This window comes from Giraffa tippelskirchi, chromosome 12, assembly GCF_054371585.1.
Source record: "Giraffa tippelskirchi isolate mGirTip1 chromosome 12, T2T-mGirTip1v1.2.pri, whole genome shotgun sequence".
In the NCBI taxonomy this organism is placed as follows: domain Eukaryota; kingdom Metazoa; phylum Chordata; class Mammalia; order Artiodactyla; family Giraffidae; genus Giraffa; species Giraffa tippelskirchi.
The window spans coordinates 214,330-233,321 of record NC_137286.1 but is presented as its reverse complement, the minus strand read 5'-3'; the positions used below and the strand labels follow the sequence as shown (position 1 = coordinate 233,321).

At 43.7% G+C, this 18,992-nt stretch overlaps 1 pseudogene; it reads right to left on the bottom strand.

The window, feature by feature from the left end:
* Positions 1–8,705: 8,705 nt before the first annotated feature.
* Positions 8,706–16,599, bottom strand: LOC145530129 (immunoglobulin heavy variable 3-23-like; annotated as a pseudogene).
* Between the last annotated feature and the right edge of the window lie 2,393 nt (positions 16,600–18,992).

The window sequence follows — 18,992 nt, the reverse complement described above, 5'->3', positions numbered from 1 at the left end:
GACCCTCCCCTTGGGGAGCTGTCACCAGGCAGAGGACAAGGCCCCACAGCCTCATCTTCTAGACCTCAGCCCTGTGTGAACAGAGAGGGGTGAGCTCCCACAGCCCACAGGAGTGGATTTGACCCTGGACCTTGAAGAGGAATTTGCATTGAGGAGCTCTAGCCCTGTAAGTCCAGAGAGGCTGTGGTCACACTCACCCAATTCCTCCCAGGATCCCCATGGGCGCCTTCTGAGTTTACATGGTTGGAAAGCAAGGGTGGGCAAGCACTGTGTCTACCAGATGGGTTGGAACCAGATCGCAGGGCAGGTCCACCTTTCTGAGCCCAGAGTCTCCGTGCTGACAGCCCCCACCTCCTGCCCCTCGCCCATCTCAGCTCAGATCCTCTTCCTCTCAGTCCTTGGATCTTTCCTCAGGGCTGAGCCCAGCTCAGCTCCTGCTTCCTTTCCCTGTACCAGTGACGGTCACTGTGATGGGAGTGAGGACAGATGGTGGTGGGCTCCACGCTGACCCCATGGACAAATCCTCCTGAGGACCTCTGTATTTCCCGTTATGAATGATCCAGACATAAGCTCAGAAGGGGGTGTGGACTTCAGGGAAGTTGAGGCGAGATGGTATCACCTTGATTGACCTCACCTGAAATGTGTGTGTGTGGAGTGACTCAATGACCTGGCCATACTGTAAATGTCCATATAAGGACACAAAGTGACAGTATGTATGTTAAGATGCTAATAAAAGCTAACATGTAGGTGACTTTTCAATACACAATCGGTGAGTAATGAGCATCATTGCATAGGCAGCGCTGGGGACCTCTGACACGAGAGTCTTTAACACTGCACGCTGCAGATTCTAATTATGCAATTTGACAGAAAGAAGGAGGGTGGAACTCTTCCTTCTTTGTGTACAAAAACAAAACAAGGATTAAAACTGTTTAAATATCTCATGTTTCCTTTCAGGATAGTTAACAGTTTTGAAGTTAATGTGAGGGTCAAGTGTTTTACTGAGTTCCTTAGAAAGAAGAAAAATAAAGCAGAAGAAATCTTAGCTGTTGAGTGTTGTGTGTGTGTGTGTGTGTGTGTGTGTGTGTAAAGCTATCCTTCCTTCAAGGAAAAATTAAAATATATATACACACACACTTGTCTGATCGTGACATAAACCACAGCAATGAAATATCAGGATACATGAGGGGGTCTGTGGAGCCGCTCCTGGGCAGGAGGAGGAAAGAGCAGGTTCTGAAGAGAATCCCCTCGAGGCCCCCCTCCATCCAATGCGGCTTCAGCACCTGCTCCTGGGCTCAGCTCTGTACTGAGTCCCGCGCGCCCCCTGCTGGTCCTGGGCCCCTCTGCAGGGAGGTTTTTGTCTGGGCTCACACTGACTTCCCCTCACTGTGCCTCTTGCACAGTAGTACACGGCTGTGTCCGCAGTTGTCACGCTGCTCACTGATAGAGAGACTTGGCTCTTGGAGGTGTCCTTGGTGATGCTGAGCCGGGATTTCAGGGCTGGGTTGTAGTATGTGCTTCCACCGCTGCCTATACCACCAACCCACTCCAGCGCCTTCCCTGGAGCCTGGCGGACCCAGCCTACAGCATAGCTGCTTAATGAGAATCCAGAGACTGTGCAGGTGAGGGAGAGGGTCTGTGAGGGCTTCACCAGGCTGGGTCCCGACTCCTGCAGCTTCACCTGGGACAGGACCCCTGTGGACAGAGAGAAGCACGGTGACTCGGGGGCTCAGATGCAGCTTCCCCGCGTGTCCATGTCTGACCCAGAGACACTCACCTCCCGGAGCTGACAGCACAAAGAGGAAGGTCCACAGCGGGTTCATCTTCGAGCAGATGAGAGTCACCACTGCCCAGATCTCTTCAGGCCTGAGGGGAAGCCTGAATTTAAGTGACCCGGTGCTTTGTTTCCACCTGGTGACCTGGGCGGATATTTGCATATGGGCGGGAGCTCTGTATAAAAAGCAGAATGTAGTGAAGGGAGGCCCTGTCTCTGGGGCTCCCCTGTGAGGAGGTGCTGACTGTGCCCTCAGAGAACTCAGCCCCCTCCTGGGGACCCCCTCCCCACGCCAGGGAGACTGCTTATCGAGGAATGGAATGATGAGGGAGGGCTGGTCAGGGAAGATGATGCTGTCAGGGAACAATGGCAGATTTTGGGAAAAAAACTTCAATCCCATGAAGGTGTTTACCTTTACTCCTCAAATGCCCACCGCACATTCAGGTACCAGCCGTTTGTCAGACACAAACTTTTATTTCTTTTTCTTTTCTGATTAGCTTATGGTTACTTACTCCATATGCAAACATTAGAGAAAAATATACATGTAATAATCACATTGAATTCAAATGGAGTTGGGTACAATTTAATGTTTATCAGAATTCCTGAAGCATTTCTATTTCCCTTTGCTTTCTTGACTATTTTTTTCATGTGGAGCAGTTTAAATATCCTCAAGAATCTCTCTGGAGGTGATTTGTTCATAGTAATTAAACACAGCATTAAATTTGTGGACAAAGTAGATATTTCTGCTGAGATGCTCATCTTCCCAGCATGGCTCTTGCCTAGTGGCCTTTCCTGCATTTTCCTGTGCACAACTGAGTGTCTGCAGGAACACGTGAACCTCAGGTTCTCCTCCCTGAAAGTGGACACTGAGGACCCCAAGGCCACCGAGGACCGAGGACAGGCAGCTCCTGGGAGCTCCTCGGTGCTCAGCTCCCCTAACTCACTGTGGGCCCTGAGGCTGTGGCCTCAGCAGCTGCATTCCGTCTGTTATGGTGTAGACTGGGGATGACGACCGTCACAGCGTGTCTGGACTTTACAGTGGGTTTGCCAGGGCTGGTGAGTGTTGTCATCAATGCCATCAGTGGTGTTATCTCTCCTGGAGTCAGAAAAGACCAGTGTGTGTCCCCATCTGACTGACACCCTGTCCATGTAACCCTGGTTCACTCCTTCCTGGAGATATCCACACTGCATCTTTGGGGCAGATAAGCTCTCCCTCAGCCAAGCAATTTCACCTGTACATCGACTGAAGTGGAAACTGCTGCCCATGAAAAACCCTTTCCCCCGTCCCACTTCATGAAGAGAGCCCTGAATGTGCCACGTTAATTCTGTTAGTGTTGTTGTTGTTCAGTCGCTTATCGTGTCTGACTTTTTGTGACCCGACGGACTGCAGCATGCCAGGCTTCCCTGTCCTTCACCATCTCCCAGAATTTGCTCAAAATGATGCCATCCAACCATCTGGTCCTCTGTCATCTCCTTCTCCTTCTGCCTTCTATCTTTCCCAGCATCAGGGTCTTTTCCAAAGATTCGGCTCTTCCTATCAGGTGACCAAAGTATTGGAGCTTCAACTTCATCATCACCCCTTTCAATGAATATTCAAGACTGATTTCCTTTAGGACTGACTGATTTAATCTCCTTGCAGTCTGAGGGACTCTCAAGAGTCCCACAGTTCGAAAGCAACAATTCTTCGGTTTTCAACCTTCTTTATGGTCCTACTCTCACATCCTTATATGACTATTGGACAAACCATGGCTTTGACTATACAGAACTTTGTTGGCAAAGTAATGTCTCTGCTTTTTAATACACTGTCTAGGATTGTCAGAGCTTTTCTCCCAACAGCAATCACCTTTTGATTTCATGGCTGCAGTCATCATATGCAGTGATTTTGGAGCCAAAGAAAATAAAGTCTTTCACTGATTCTATTGTTACCCTATCTATATGCCATGAAGTGATGGGACTGGATGCCATGATCTTAGTATTTTGAATGTTGAGTTTTAAGCTAACCCTTTCACTCTCTTCTTTCACTTTCTTCAAGAGGTTTTTTAGTTCCTGTTTGCTTTCTGCCATAAGGGTGATGTCCTCTGCGTATCTGAGGTTATTGATATTTCTCCTGGCAATCTTGATTTCAGCTTGTGCTTCATCCAGCTCAGCATTTAATATGATGTATTCTGCATATAAGTTAAATAAGCAGGGTGACAATATACAGGCTTGATGTACTCCTTTCCCAATTTGGAATCAGTCCATTGTTCCATGTCCATTTCTAACTGTTGCTTCTTGACCTGCATACATATTTCTCAGCAGGCAGGTAAGGTGGTCTGGTATTCCCATCTTTTTAAAAATTTTCCAAAGTTTCTTATGGTCCACACAGTCAAAGGCTTTGGCATAGTCAATAAAGCAGAAGTAGATGTTTCTCTGAAACTCTCTTGCTTTTTCAGTGATCCAACGGATGTTGGCAATTTGATCTCATATTCACTTGCCTTTTCTAAATCCAGTTTGAACATCTGGAAGTTCTCAGTTCACACACTGTTGAAGCTTTGCTTGGAAAATTTTGAGCATTATTTTGCTAGCATGTGAGATGATTGCAATTTTGAGGTAGGTTGAACATTCTTTACATTCTTTGGCATTCCCTTCTTTGGGATTGGAATGAAAACTGACCTCTTCCAGTCCTGTGGCCACTTAGGATTTTTCCAAATTTGCTGCCATATTGAGTGCAGCACTTTCAGAGCATCATCTTTTAAGATTTGAAATAGCTCAACTGGAATTTCATCACCTCCACTAGCTTTGTACCTAGTGATGCTCCTATGGCCTACTTGACTTTGGACTCAAGGATGCTGGCTCTAGGTGAGTGATCACACCATTGTGATTATCTTGGTCATTAAGATCCATTTTGTATTGTTCTTTTGTGTATTCATGCCACCTCTTCCTAATATCTTCTACTTCTGTTAGGTCCATACCATTTCTGTCCTCTATTGTGTCCATCTTTCCATGACATGTTCCCTTGGTATCTCTAATTTTCTGGAAGAGATATTAGCCTTTGCTTTCTTTAATTTTGGGCTTTTTCTTTGCATTGGTCACTTAGGAATGTTTCTTATCTCTTCTTGCTATTCTTGGGAACATCGCATTCTGATCTTTCCTTTTGTCCTTTTGCCTTTCACTTGTCTTCTTCTCTCAACTATTTGTAAGGCCTCCTCAGACAACCATTTTGCCTTTTTGCATTTATTTTTCTTGGGGTTTTTCTTGATCACCCTCTCCTGTACAATGTCATGAACCTTGGTCCATAGTTCTTCAGGCACTCTATCAAATCTGATTCCTTGAATCTATTTGTCACTTCCACTGTATAACTGTAAAGGTTTTGATTTAGATCATGACTGAATAGTCTATGGTTTCCCCTAATTTCTTCAATTTAACTCTGAATTTTGCAACAAGGAATTCATGATCTGAGCCACAGTCCTCTCCCTGTCTTGCTTTTGCTGACTGTATAGAGCTTCTCCATCTTCGGCTGCAAAGAATATAATCAATCTGATTTTGGTGTCGACCATCTGGTGATGTCCATGTGTATAGAGTCTTCTCTTGTGTTGTTGGAAGAGGGTGTTTGCTATGACAAGTGCGGTCTATTGGCAGATACTCTGGTAAACTTTGCCCTGCTTCATTTTGTACTCCAAGGTCAAACTTGCCTGTTACTCCAGGTATCTCTTGACTTCTTCCTTTTGCATTCCAGTCCCTTTTGATGAAATAGACATCTTGTTTTTTTTTTTTTTTTGGCGTTAGTTCTAGAACATTTCTGTAAGTCTTCATAGAACCGTTCAACTTCATCTTCTAAAGCATTAGTGGTCTTCGGCAGTGCAATTTAAGTATGAAATAGACAGTAGAATTGGAAAAGACCCTAATGCTGGGTAGGATTGGGGGCAGGAGGAGAAGGGGATGACAGAGGATGAGATGGTTGGATGGCATCACTGACTCGATGGACATGGGTTTGGGTAGACTCCAGGAGTTGGTGATGGACAGAGAGGCCTGGCGTGCTGCAATTCATGGGGTCGCAAAGAGTCGGACACGACTGAGCGACTGAACTGAACTGAACTGAGACAGTAGAAGGTATCCAAACCAGAAAGGAGAAATACAATTTTCTTTCTTTGCAAAAAATATGATCTATAGAAGGAAACTCAAGTCTTCCATATGAGAAATTGCTGGGATTCATAATTTATAGGGTACAAACTGAGAGGGTAGCAGGCAGCAAGATTAGGAAGGAAATTTCCTCCCCAGTGGGAGGAAATAGGCTGCAAGTGTCAGACACGTTTTTTATTTCTCTCAAAAGTGGCAGGAGGAAGCAAATTACAAGTGTCAGATTTTTTTTCCCTTCTCTATACAAAATTAAAAGGAGGTTTCTTTTAAAATTCTGTGTTGCCCTGATGACACCTGATTGCACATGAACTTAACTTTTCTGAAACCTTGAGCTAACCAATGTGTTTTTCTTATGGAAGTGTTTTTCTAAGCTGTGTTAATGACTATGTCTTTACCCTAGACTCTGTCTTTCTTCAAGTTTGTTCCACCCACCTCGGACCTGAGAGTGGCTCAACACACCAGTGAGCTTTACTCATACAATAGTTCTCCTAATTTATGTTAATGAGTCTATGTATTTGCTTGGAAATCTTCCTTTCTTCAATATTCATGTCAATCGTTTTATCGCCTGGGATGACTCAGCTTGTTCCAACATTATCTCAAAATGCATGTTGTGGGTGAGGGGCCTGGTGCCACTCTCTGAGTTTTGAGACATTTCCTTTCTCTAATTAACAGCCTGCTGACAGGTATATAACTTACTGCTAAAGACTAGCAAAGGGGCCCTCTTTCTGCCCCTTTCTGATGTCTATGTCAGAAGCTTTCTCTATCTCTTTTTCTTCATAAAACTTTATCACACAAAAGCGCTGAGAGATCAAGTCTCATCACTGGCCCCGGATTGAACTCCTCTCCTCCGGAGGCCAAGAATCCTGGCATCGTTCACGGCTCAGCAACAACCTTTCATCATGGGGGCTCATTCGTGATTCTTCAGGACAAGGTAAGGGCTCTCGAAGCTCTAGTTCTTTCTTCTCCTAGCAAACACGTTTTCTGCCGCACTTTACTCACTCTACAGTGTGCTTGTTGTGTGATTTACTGAAAGAGACACACATGTGTGAAGCAAGAGCTCTGCCCTAACCTGTGGTTCCACAGTGACCTCATACAGCTTATGGCAGAAACCCTGTTGGGGGATTATACCAACCTGCTAATGTCAAGAGGCACCCAATGTCTCCTTCGGGGCAGCGGCCAGAGATGGATGAAGCATGTGGACTGAACTCTCCTTTCCCAGTCAAACTTTCTGGTCTTTTTGTCCATTTCATAATTTCCTGGGAATCAGAGCTAATAACCTTATCTGTTGGATCATAGACTTTTAAGGGACTTGTGATCTTTGTTGTTACTGTGTACTGTTACTTAGGTCCCAAACTTGTTTTGTAGTCAGAAAGCGCCTAGCCTCACTAGGAGTGGAAAGTTCAGAAAGTAGATGGAGCTCTAGCTCCAGGAGCATGTCTCAGGTTAAAGGTTACTCGGATAGGGAGTACAACGGGCTTCCTCCTTTGGTAATGGTAGCTCTTAGTGGACCAGAGAAGGCTCTCCGGTGGCTTTTCTCCCAACTCCTTAGATATTCTTCCGTGGAATCTGTGGGAATGATCTGGAAGGACTGGCACTAATAAATTGAGGACAAATCACTTTCTACGGATTTGGGGCTCTGGCCAGCCCTTCACCATCTCTTTCCTATCACTTTACTGGCGCAGTGATGCTCGGAAGGAACATCTTGGTTTTATGTTCATACCAATCTTATTGTGGTCAGGAATATACTCAGTGTTGAGCACAGGCACTCAGGAGATGAATGCTTCCCCTAGCTGTCTTAGCTTGGGATGCATTCTGGAAGGTTACTCTGATTGCACCTTGGGTGTCATCAGAGGCAGGAAAGGTTTTAATGGTGAGGAACTGGACATTAGTCTGGGATGCCATCAGGTCTACCCCTGATGCATCTTCACCCTGGCCCAGTGGTAGAAATGGGAGGGCCAGTAGTCGTATACCTGCATCAGTAAGAGACAGGTGAACTCCAGCCAGGGAAGGAAGCTTAGGTGGAAGACCTGCCTCCACCCCCATCTAGAGCAGAGAGGGACACCTCCAGTAGAAAAATGGTGCTGGTCGCTATTTTTGTCTCTTACAGATGGGAGCTACCAATTCCAGCCTCACTGCTTTGAACTGTATCCTGAAAAACTGGGACAGAATTGATTCCTAGAGCTTAAAGAAGACACACCTATTCTTCCTATGTGATACTTCATGGTCATAGTATTCATTGGAGGATGGCAAACAGTGGCCAGTTGGAGGGTGTCTTAATTATAATACTGTTTTACAATTAGACCGGTTCTGTAAAAAACAAAGGAAATGGGTAGAAGTAGCATATATGTTGCCCCTTTCCTCTGTGTGACACATGTCAGATTTATGTCCTAAGGGTATAGATTTGGGTATGAAATCTTCAGCTCTCTCCTGTCCTCCTACTTTGCCCCTGTACCTGGGGCTCCAAACTGAAATTCAGGGAGCCCCCACAGGAAGGGTTGCCTTGGTCTCAGTAGAAACTCAAACCGAAATTCAAGCACGTTGGTTTCAGTAAAAACAGAAACTGAGATTCAAACTGCCCAGTATAGATCCAAACAACCCATGTCTCAGCACGACCTCACACTACTCTGCATTCAGTAGAAACTCAGACAATCGAAGTAAGAGAAGCTCAGACATCAAAAACTGAGGGTGAAATACAGGATGAGATGGAGGACAGGAGACAAAGAGATAAAGAAAAACAGGTTTCTCTACTCTCTCCCTGGGGTCACATGTACAGAGCCGCCAGAGAAGCTGAGGAACAGTTGCACAAGCTGTTGCCTCTTCAAGAAGCATCCACTGGGGGGAATAATCAATCTGTGAGAGTTAATAAGCCCTTTTCTTATCAAGAAATACAAAGAATCAAGGAAGATCTGGGAGACAATTTAGAGGACCCAGAAAAATATATTAGAGCCTTTAAGGGTGTTTGCCTGCTTTATAACCTTACTTGGAAGGATGTGATATATATCCTGGGACAGACGCTAACCCCTGAATCAAAAACTTGAGTTTTCGGGAAAGCTGTTGCCTATTGAGATGAATGGCTTGGTAATGAATCAGTAGGGAAGAGGGAGGTTGAGATAGCCACACGCCCCCTGGGAATCAGGCAGTCCCAACTGTAGAACATGATTGGGACTATAACATGGCTAAAGGAAGACGGGATCAGAGTTACTTTGGCAGATGGTGTTCTTGCAGGACTCAGGTGAGTGCGTGCTAAGACATTAAACTATGTCTCATTGGCTAACATAGAACAGGAAGAGAAGGAAGCTCCTGGTAAACTCCTAGACAGACCGAAGAGAAGCCCTTCATAGATTCACTGAGATTGATCCTGAAGGTGAAGAGGGAAGAGTGATCTTAAAAGATAGATTTCTGACTCAGTCGGCTCCAGATCTGCCATAAGCTATTAAAACAGATGTATGAACCAAATCTGTCTCTAGAAAATCTGTTGAAAGTGGCTCAGACAGTCTTTTATGGCTGGGAATATGAGGGGAAAAAGAAAGGGAAAAAAAGACCAAGGAATAGGCTGAAGCCCTTGTAATGGCTGTCAGAACCGTTCTGAAACAGCCTGAGAAAAATTCTCGGAGGGACCAAGGTGAAAAGGGATGTGCTTGTTATTACTGTGGAAAGGAGGGGCACCTCAAGTGGGATTTCCCTCAGGCATTTAAGCAGCCCCCAGCTCCAAGTCATCCCTGCAAGGCACCACACTGGAGGAGAGACTGACCCCAGAGGCATATGTTCCGGGGGTTGGACTCTGGAGGCAGTAAGGACTGAAGGTGCCCAGGGGTCCCCACACAAGCTCCCATCCTAATTACACCTGAGGAACTTCGGGTATTAATAACCGGGGTGGGTGTGGGAGGGGCAATCTGTCGATTTCCTTTTGGATACTGGGGCAACTTACTCTGTGCTTACTGAAGCCCCTGGCCCACTTTCTCCCCGATTCAGTTCCATAATGGGACTGTCTGGACAAGACAAACGGTATTATTTCAGTCGTCCTCTTAAGCTGCAACTGGGATTGTGTGCTACTTTCACAGGAGTTTCTGATTGTGCCAGACTCTCCCTCATCCCTTTTGGGGAGGAATATAGTGATCAAGGTCCACGCCTCTGTTATCATGAATATGGAGCCCTCCCTTTCTCTCCAATTGATTGAGCAAAATGTAAGTCCTATAGTATAGCCTAATGGAAAATCTGTGGGTCGAGCACAAAATGCTATTCCTGTCATTGTCATGCTCAAAGACCTGCACTTATTTCCACATCAAAAGCAGTATCCACTGAAAATTGAGGTTAAGGAAGGTTTAAATCCCATCACTGGGAATTTAAAGGAGCAGGGGTTTGTCATATATAGCTTTTATTATGTTGAGGTATGTTCCTTCTATTCCTGCTTTCTGGAGGATTTTTATCATAAATGGATGTTGAATTTTGTCAAAGGCTTTTTCTGCATCTATTGAGATAATCATATGGTTTTTATCTTTCAACTTGTTAATGTGGTGTATTACATTGATTGATTTGCAGATGTTAAAGAAACCTTACATTCCTGGGATAAAGCCCGCTTGGTCATGATGTATGATCTTTTTAATATGATGTTGGATTCTGTTTGCTAGAATTTTATTAAGGATTTTTGCATCTATGTTCATCAGTGATATTGGCCTGTAGTTTTCTTTTTTTGTGGCATCTTTCTCTGGTTTTGGAATTAGGGTGATGGTGGCCTCATAGAATGAGTTTGGAAGTTTACCATCTTCTGCAATTTTCTGGAAGAGTTTGAGTAGGATAGGTGTTAGCTCTTCTCTAAATTTTTGGTAGAATTCAGCTGTGAAGCCGTCTGGTCCTGGGCTTTTGTTTGCTGGAAGATTTCTGATTACAGTTTCGATTTCCGTGCTTGTGATGGGTCTGTTAAGATCTTCTGTTTCTTCCTGGTTCAGTTTTGGAAAGTTATACTTTTCTAAGAATTTGTCCATTTCTTCCAAGTTGTCCATTTTATTGGCATATAGCTGTTGGTAGTAGTCTCTTATGATCCTTTGTATATCTGTGTAGTCTGTTGTGATCTCTCCATTTTCATTTCTAATTTTGCCCACTTTCAGCACTACTATTCAACATAGTTTTGGAAGTTTTGGCCACAATGATCAGAGCTGAAAAAGAAATAAAAGGAATACAGATAGGAAAAGAAGAAGAAAAACTCTCACTGTTTGCAGTGTTTCTCTACATAGACAACCCTAAAGAGTCTACCAGAAAATTACTAGAGCTAATCAATAAATATAGTAAAGTTGCAGGATATAAAATTAATGCACAGAAATCCCTTGCATTCCTATACACCAATAATGAGAAAACAGAAAGAGAAATTAAGGAAACAATACCATTCACCATTGCAACAAAAAGAATAAAATACTTAGGAATATATCTACCTAAAGAAACAAAAGACTTATATATAGAAAACTATAAAACACTGATGAAAGAAATCAAAGAGGACACAAACAGATGGAGAAATATACCGTGTTCATGGATTGGAAGAATTAATATAGTGAAAATGAGTATACTACCCAAAGCAATCTATAGATTCAATGCAATCCCTATCAAGCTACCAATGGTATTTTTCACAGAACTAGAACAAATCATTTCACAATTTGTATGGAAATATAATAGCCAAAGCAATCTTGAGAAAGAAGAATGGAACTGGAGGAATCAACCTGCCTGACTTCAGGCTCTACTACAAAGCCACAGTCATCAAGACAGTATGGTACTGGCACAAAGTACTGGCACAAAGATAGAAATATAGATCAATGGAACAAAATAGAAAGCCCAGAGATAAATCCACGCACCTATGGACACCTTATCTTTGACAAAGGAGGCAAGAATATACAATGGAGAAAAGACAATCTCTTTAACAAGTGGTGCTGGGAAAACTGGTCAACCATTTGTAAAAGAATGAAATTAGAACACTTTCTAACACCATACACAAAAATAAACTCAAAATGGATTAAAGATCTAAACGTAAGACCAGAAACTATAAAACTCCTAGAGGAAAACATAGGCAAAACACTCTCCAACATAAATCACAGCAGGATCCTCCATGACCCACCTCCCAGAATATTGGAAATAAAAGCAAAAATAAGCAAATGGGACCTAGTTAAAATTAAAAGCTTTTGCACAACAAAGGAAACTATAAGCAAGGTGAAAAGACAGCCTTCAGAATGGGAGAAAATAATAGCAAACGAAGCAACAGACAAACAGTTAATCTCAAAAATATACAAGCAACTCTTGCAGCTGAATTCCAGAAAAATAAACGACCCAATCAAAAAATGAGCCAAAGAACTAAACAGACATTTCTCCAAAGAAGACATACAGATGGCTAACACATGAAAAGATGCTCAACATCACTCATTATTAGAGAAATGCAAATCAAAACCACAATGAGGTACCATTTCACACCAGTCAGAATGGCTGCTATCCAAATGTTTACAAGCAATAAATGCTGGAGAGGGTGTGGAGAAAAGGGAACCCTCTTACACTGTTGGTGGGAATGCAAACTAGTACAGCCACTATGGAGAACAGTGTGGAGATTCCTTAAAAAACTGGGAATGGAACTGCCATATGACCCAGCAATCCCACTGCTGGGCATACACACTGAGGAAACCAGAATTGAAAGAGACGCATGTACCCCAATGTTCATCGCAGCACTGTTTACAATAGCCAGGACATGGAAGCAACCTAGATATTCATCAGCAGATGAATGGATAAGGAAGCTGTGGTACATATACACAATGGAATATTATTCAGCCATTAAAAAGAATACATTTGAATCAGTTCTACTGAGATGGATGAAACTGGAACCCATTATACAGAGTGAAGTAAGCCAGAAAGAAAAACCCAATACAGTATACTAATGCATATATATGGAATTTCAAAGATGGTAACGATAACCCTATATGCGAGACAGAATAAGAGACACAGATGCATAGAAGAGTCTTATGGACTCTGAGGGAGAAGGTGAGGGTGGGACGTTCCGGGAGAATAGCATTGAAACATGTATATTATCATATGTGAAACAGAACACCATTCCAGGTTCAATGCATGAGACAAATGCTCAGGGCTGGGGCAACGAGATGACCCAGAGGGATGGGATGGGGAGGGAGGTGGGAGGGGGGTCCAGGAAGGGGAACACATGTAAACCCAAGGCTGATTCATGTCAATGTATGGCAAAAACTACTACAATGTTGTAAAGTAATTAGCCCCCAATGAAAATAAATAAATTTATTAAAAAAATAAATAAATAAAGGAGCAGGGGATATTAATTCCCTGTAACAGTCCAGGCAACACTCCTATTTTGAGTGTAAAGAAGTCAAATGATAAGTGGAGACTAATTCCAGATTTACAAATGATAGATGAGGCTGTAGTTCCTTTAAACCCCTTGATGCCTAATCCTTGTGGTACCTAATCCCATGGTACCTAATACTTTATTGTTTGAAATTCCTGAAGGAGCCAAATATTTCTACGCAATTGATTTAAATTATGCCTTCAATTCTGTACCTTTGCTGGAGGAAAGTCAATTTCTATTTGCCTTTGAGGGCCCTACTCAGCCAGCTTCTCATTTAACCTGGACAGTTTTACCCCAGGGACTACGTGACAGCCCCCGTCTCTTTGGGCAAAGTTTGTCATGGGATCTACAAAACTTTAATAGCTCTGAGGCAGTGGTGCTACAATATGTAGATGATATTCTGCTCTGTGCTGAGACAGAAAAAGCTTGCTCCCAAGCCTCAGAAGATTTCTTAAACTTTCTGGCAGTTTGCGGTTATAAGGCATCAGGGAAATGGCTCAGGTTTCTCAACAATCTGTTAAATATCTGGCCCTAATCACATCAGAAGGGGCTAGAGCCACAGGCTCCGAGAGAATTAACCCTATACTAAACCATCCCCTATCTATGAATTTGAGACAATTGAGAGGGTTTTTGGAAATCACAGGGTACTGCTGCATTTGGATTTTGGGTTATGGGGAATTTGCCAGGTCCTTATATAAGCTTATAACTGAATCTCAGTAAGCCCAAACCAACGAACTGGTTTGATCTCTTGATGCTCAAAAGTCTTTTAAGGCTCTTCAGACGGCTCTCCTGCAAGCTCCCACTTTGGGCTTGCTCACAGGGTAAGAATTTAATTTGTTTGTCACTGAAAGAAAAGGTATGGCCTTCAGAATTTTGACCCAACCCCAAGAGCGTCACCAGCAGCCTGTAGTACACCTGAGCAGAGAGTTAGATGTAGCGGCATGTGGGTGAGTGGCCACAGTGTCTTAGAGTAATTGCTGAAATGGCTTGATTAGAGCCTGAGCTCTGAAAATTATTAATGGGTGAAATCTGACTGTACTGACTTCTTATGATGGGAGTGGAATCTTAAACTCTCAAGTTAATATTTGGATGACAGACAGTCAGCTTCTTAAATATCAGTCATTGTTGTTAGAAGCATCAATAACTATATGGGAACTTAAATCCTGTCACCCTTTCTGAGAAGTAAAAGGAAACACGTGATCACGATTATTTCCAATTTCTAATTTTAAACTATGAAGCTCTGGAAGATCTGACAGATACCCCATTAGACAATCCTGACACGGAAATATTTATGGACGGCAGGATCTTTTGTTCAGCATGGGAAGCGTAAAGCAGGTTACATCAAGGTGACGGCTGACAGGTTTTAGAAACAAAGTATCTTCCCCCTGGGAACAAGTGCTCAGCTAGCGGAGCTTGTGGCTCTGACCCGATCTCCAGAGGTAAGGATAGGGCAGTGAGTTAATATCTACACTGATTCTAAGCATGCTTGTTTGACTTTACATTCTCATGCTGCAATATGGAAAGAAAGACAGTTTAAAACGGCAACAGGAGAACCTATTAAGCATTTCAAAGAGATTGAGAGGCTTTTGACTGCTATATGTTGTCCTAAAGAAGTAGCTGTTATGCATTGCAAAGGACGCAGCAGGGATGGGAGTAAAGTAGCCAAGGGTAATCAGCTAGCTGACTGTCAAGCCCGAAAGGTGGCACTTTAGGGTACCCCTTCACTGCAGACGCCTTTGATATGGACTGTTGAGCAGGAAAACCAGAGTATACTGAGGAAGAATTAAAAAGATATGAAAAAAGAGAAGCAAAGATTACTGATAAAGGATGGTTACAGTCCAAGAATGGATGATGAATAATTCCTAAAATTGCTTAATGGAAAATTCTTAAAGGTTTACACCAGAGTTTTCCTAAAGTCTTGGAATTAACTAATTATGTAACTCAGCTCTCAGCTTTTCAACAAGCAGTAAAGGAACGCTGGGAGATGACTCCTGACATAGCCTCCAAGTCAAGCAAGCCGCTGTTTGAGCCAGGAACCAAGAATCCTGGCATCAGTCAAGGCTCAGCAACAAACTTTCAAAACACGAATTACTTGTGTCCCTGTACACTCACAACATTGTCTCTTGACATGTAGATTAGAAAACAACCTCAGTTACTGCAGAAGACAGAGAGCACCTGTGCGGGGGTCTTATGGCCACTAGGAGACAGCGGAGGGTGGGCAGGGTCAGGACTCTATGTCACCTGGTTCCCGTCATCCACATGGATTCTCCTGTGGGGGTTGAGAGACGTATATTTTTTCACAGCCCAGGTCTGCTTTCAAGACCACCCACACATGACCAGCAGGGCTGGAACACTTTCCATTTCTGGACGTGTGCTCCTGCCTGCCTCATTGCAAAACAGGAGTCCAGTCCTCTGGTGGACTCCCTCTTCATCCAGGAGACTGAGGGACTAACACAGAAGGGCAATCTCTGGACACCATTGTCCACATGAGTGGACGAGGACCTTATGCTGGAAGAAGGTCAGAGAGCCTGGGGGCTGATTACAAGCCTGTGGGGTCATTCCCTGTGGTAGTCAGGGTCAGGGTCTATGAGGGGACAGTGTCTGCAGGGGCTGGATGAAGGAGAGGTCCCATCTTCAAGCAGAGAATGTTCATACCATTTTAGTGCCTGCAGGGTGTGTGTGTACATGAGAGCAGAAAGATCAGAGCAGGAAATGTCCCTGAGGACAGCAGGGAGCTGAGAGGGGAAGGAAATTCCTGATAGCGAGGGATGCCCCTGCCAGTCTCTCTGCACATATCACTGACCTAGTCTTCTAGGCAGGTGGGTCCTGAGCACCCCCTGATGCTCCCTCCTATCTCCCTGCAGGAGGTTTGTATCTGGGCTCACACTGTCTTCCCCTCACTGTATCACTGGCAGAGTAACACACGGCTGTGTTCTCAGCTCTCAGGCTGTTCATTTGCAGAGTCACTGTGCTCTTGGAGTTGTCTCTGGAGATGGTGAATCGGCCCTTCACAGAGTCTGCATAGTATGTGCTAACACCACCAGTATAAATATATGAGACTCACTCCAGTTCCTCCCCTGGAGCCTGGCAGAACCGCTGCATGTAATAGCTACTAAAGTTGAATTCAGAGGCTGCACTGAGAGTCTCGGAACACCCCCCCACACACACACACAAGGCTGCACACCAAGCCTCCCCCAGTCTCCACCACCTGCACCTCACACTGGACACCTGCAAGCACAGAGACATCCTGGTCAGAGGACTGTCAACATCTACCAGTTCCCTCGGTCACATCTACTCACATCCTCAGCATCTCTTTTTCTCATCAATTACCTTGTAAAATAGAAACAACCACAATTCACCTCAGCCTGAACCCCATGGTGAGTTGTCTGTATTCAATCCTGATCCCTCAATGGGAGCACCTCAGATCCTGGGTCTGGGGCTCCTCTCCCCGAGTTGCAGGGTCAGGGCTGGGTAGGTTTCCATCAGCAGAGGGAGGACCCTATTTGCACATTATTTTACTCTATAAGAAGTTGTGGCAGTGGATGATAGGGCAGTGGATGTTGGGCAGTGCCTACAGCAGGTGTGCAGGCTTGCATACTGTGTTGTTGGCAGCATTGGGGAAATTTAGTTTTTATTATGTGAAGTTTTCCAGAGTCAACGTGTGGCAACCAGTTGTTAATATACAAGCAGTGTTCAGGATCATTATATTCAGAAGTCACTAACATTTTACTTTCTCTCAATGAAAATATTCAGGTAAATATCTTTACTTATCATGTGATTTGGTGTGATAAATGCTTATTATCAATTATGCTATTTTATTTTTACATAAAAACATAATTTATGAAACGAGGTATCAATTCACCTGCATGATGCACACTTAAACCACCAAAGACGTGTAGGGAAGCCAAGTGATGTGAGAAATTAAACCAGCATTAGGCTACCAGTGTTAGACATTTCCAGATGGCATGAGACCTGGGAGGAAGATTAAACTAGAACTACTAGATCCATGGAAAACCAAGGCTTCTGACCCTCAGACGTGAACTACCAGGTGCCCTGAATTGGGGATGCCCCCCAGCCTTTGCTGTATCATCATTTCAAACTCCTTTTTCATTATCCTTTTACTTGTTCCTGAAATACTCCTATTTTCCAGGAGAGAAAATCTAAGGGCAAAGGCTGGAGGTGTGTCCAGGACCTTGGAGCAATATATGCACTGAATTCCCAAAACACTGTGCTGTTCTTAACTCTCACCTGATACTAACCTCCACTCCCCTGCCAGTAAATGCTTTTGTGTACTTGATTTATGCAGGGCATCCCTCAGTATTAAAGTGGATGAAGCTGCCTACACCTTTTTCCCCTTCAATGTGGAGAATGATATTGTATCTGGACAGTAAAGTTTCAGTGCTTTACCGAGAGACCTGTTTATTTCTGGAGAATCCCGAAGGCTTATTTGGAAAAAACACAATGTTCTAGAAGTTTGATTTTGCTGCAATATGGGTAAATTTTCCTCTTTTCTCTATGTCTCAAACTTTCTCATTGGTAGACAACGTTCACTTGTTAAGATTTAACCTAAAAGGGACAGTTCAGCTCAGTTCAGTCACTCAGTCGAGTCCAACTCTTTGCAACCCAAGGACTGCAACACACCAGGGTTCCCTGTCCACCACCAACTCCTAGAGCTTGTGCAAACTCATGTCCATCGAGTCAGTGATGCCATCCAACCACCTCATCCTCTGTTGTCCCCTTCTCCTGCCTTCAATCTTTCCCTGCATCAGGGTCTTTTCAAATAAGTCAGCTCTTCGCATCAGGTGGCCAAAGTATTGGAACTTCAGCTTCAGCATCAGTCCTTCCAATGAATATTCAGGACTGATCTCCATTAGGATGGACTGGTTGGATCTCCTTGCAGTCCAAGGGACTCTCAAGAGTCTTCTCCAACACCACAGTTCAAAAGCATCAATTCTTCTGCACTCAGCTTTCTTTATGGTCCAACTGTCACATCCATACATGACTACTGGAAAAACCATAGCTTTGACTAGACGGACCTTTGTTGGCAAAGTTATGTACCTGCTTTTTAATATACTGTACAAGTTGGTCATAACTTTTCTTCCAAGGAGCAAGCGTCTTTTGATTTCATGGTTGCAGTCACCATCTGCAGTGATTTTGGAGCCCAAGAAAATAAAGTCCCATACTGTTTCCATTGTTTCCCTATCTATTTGCCATGAAGTGATGGAACTGGATGCCATGATCTTAGTTTTTTGAATGTTGAGTTTTAAGCCAGCTTTTTCACTCTCCTCTTTCACCTTCATCAAGAGGCTCTTCAGTTCCTCTTCACTTTCTGCCATAAGGGTGGTGTCATCTGCATATTTGAGGTTATTAACATTTCTCCTGGCAATCTTGATTCCAGCATGTGCTTCACCCAGCCTGGCATTTCACATGATGTACTCTGCATGTAAGTTAAACAAGGTGACAATATGCAACCTTTGATGTACTCCTTTCCCAATTTGGAACCAGTCTGTTTTTCCATATCTGGTTCTAACTGTTGCTTCTTGACTTGCATACAGATTTCTCAGGAGGCAGGTAAGGTGGTCTAGTATTCCCATCTCTTTACGAATTTTCCACTGTTTGTTGTGATCCACACAGTCAAAGCCTTTTGTGTAGTCAATGAAGCAGAAGTAGATGTTTTTCTGAAATTCCCTTGCTTTTTCTATGATCCAATGGATGTTGGCAATTTGATCTCTGTTTCTTCTGCTATTTCTAAATCCAGCTTGAACTTCT